This window comes from Sardina pilchardus, chromosome 10 (genome assembly GCF_963854185.1).
Source record: "Sardina pilchardus chromosome 10, fSarPil1.1, whole genome shotgun sequence".
NCBI lineage: Eukaryota > Metazoa > Chordata > Actinopteri > Clupeiformes > Clupeidae > Sardina > Sardina pilchardus.
In genome coordinates this window covers 34145600-34148099 of record NC_085003.1, presented here as the reverse complement: position 1 = coordinate 34148099, position 2500 = coordinate 34145600, and the positions used below count along the sequence as shown (strand labels likewise).

At 40.8% G+C, this 2500-nt stretch overlaps 1 protein-coding gene across 1 annotated transcript in view; it reads right to left on the bottom strand.

Annotated features, from left to right (window-relative positions):
* The window catches only part of myo5ab (myosin VAb), a 44591-nt gene that overhangs the window by 12506 nt on the left and 29585 nt on the right, over nt 1–2500 (bottom strand). The window lies entirely within an intron of this gene.

The window sequence follows — 2500 nt, the reverse complement described above, 5'->3', positions numbered from 1 at the left end:
GAAGCACTTCCTGAGTAAATATCTCATCATATCATCACTATACATGCATGCTAAAGGAGCTGACCCATCCTATACTGTCCCATACCATCCTATCCTATACCATCCTATACCATCCTATCCTATACCATCCTATCCCATACTATCCCATCCTATTCTATACCATCCTATCTAGGGTTGCAAAGGGGCGGAAAATTTCCGGTAAATTTCCAGAAACTTTCTGGAAATTTCCCATGGGAAGTTAAGCTGGGGAATTTTGGAAATATTCAAAATTGGAAACTTTTATGGAATTACAGGAAATTAGGGAATTAATGGGAATTTACGGGAATTTAGTTTTTTTACTAGCAGTTTACATTAGCTAGCCAAGACTGCCATGAACACTGACTTAACTCGACTTTTACAAAAATGTTTAATGAATTTATTTTAATCCTCGGTTGGCCAAAAAATGCCGATATTACATACATGTATGACCCCAAACCTCACAGATTGTGATTATTTTAAAAGTGCCAAGCTAAATCAGACCAGTAATATGACCATATGAATATTAACCATCCCATTAGAGCTTATGCAAAATTACGTTCTTCCATTTACATGAGGACAACAGTGATGACACGCCAAGAACTGGGCGACTCTGTTCGCAAACTTCCCCCAGTTTCGCACCAGTTATTCCCACATGAGATAACGTTTGCAATGACGTTTTCACCGGGAAAATTAGGTTTCCTATATGTCTAGTAGCCTATGTTGATTGTTGTGTGCATGTAATTGACCTGTGTGCAGGGTAGAAATTCAACTGAATTTGCATTAAATCAGGTTGTTTTAACTAACATTGTGCTGAAAGATGGGTTTTTTCCAACTACATTAAGGTCTCTGTTATATACTAACTTGCCAGATACAATATTTCCAGTTTATTCCCATTAATTCCCATTTATTCCCGTTAATTCCCGTATATTCCCGTTAATTCCCATGGAAAGTTTCCAACTTTGAAAATTCCCGGAATTTTGCAACCCTAATCCTATCCTATACCATCCTATTCATGGGTTTCATCAGGTCCCTTTCCACAGGTGTATTAATCAAGCACCATGCAGTCTGCATTGATAATCAAGGTGCTTGATTGTATACACCTGTGGAAAGGGACCGGATGAAACCCATGAATACCATCCCATCCTATACCATCCTATACCATCCTATACCATTACCATCCTATACCATCCTATCCTATACCATCCTATACCATTACCATCCTATCCTATACCATCCTATACCATCCCATCCTATACCATCCTATACCATCCTATACCATTACCATCCTATACCATCCTATCCTATACCATCCTATACCATTACCATCCTATCCTATACCATACTATACCATTACCATCCTATCCTATACCATCCTATCCTATACCATCCTATACCATCCTATCCTATACCATCCTATCCTATACCATCCTATACCATTACCATCCTATCCTATACCATCCTATATCATCCTATCCTATACCATCCTATACCATCCTATCCTATACCATCCTATCCTATACCATCCTATACCATCCTATCCTATACTATCTTGTACTGTACTATACTCTACTATACTATAATATCTGAGTTCAGTGTTACAGTCAGCTCAGAAGCCAACCAAGTTGATAAAAATAGAGAATTTCATGTCAATAAGTAATAGTTTGGCTTCAAATCTAGGAGTTCAATATGGCAGCAGCACACATACTGTAGGCATGGTGCGTCCAGGTGTAGTGAGACATGGAGGCAAACTCATCATGTGTTCATCCTCACCCTCTCAGTTATGCTGACTCATCATGTGTTCATCCTCACCCTCAGTTATGCTGACTCATCATGTGTTCATCCTCACCCTCAGTTATGCTGACTCATCATGTGTTCATCCTCACCCTCAGTTATGCTGACTCATCATGTGTTCATCCTCACCCTCAGTTATGCTGACTCATGCTGTGTTCATCCTCACCCTCTCAGTTATGCTGACTCATCATGTGTTCATCCTCACCCTCTCAGTTATGCTGACTCATCATGAGTTCATCCTCACCCTCTCAGTTATGCTGACTCATCATGTGTTCATCCTCACCCTCAGTTATGCTGACTCATCATGTGTTCATCCTCACCCTCAGTTATGCTGACTCATCATGTGTTCATCCTCACCCTCAGTTATGCTGACTCATCATGTGTTCATCCTCACCCTCAGTTATGCTGACTCATGCTGTGTTCATCCTCACCCTCTCAGTTATGCTGACTCATGCTGTGTTCATCCTCACCCTCTCAGTTATGCTGACTCATCATGAGTTCATCCTCACCCTCTCAGTTATGCTGACTCATCATGTGTTCATCCTCACCCTCAGTTATGCTGACTCATCATGTGTTCATCCTCACCCTCAGTTATGCTGACTCATCATGTGTTCATCCTCACCCTCAGTTATGCTGACTCATCATGTGTTCATCCTCACCCTCAGTTATGCTGACTCATGCTGTGTTCATC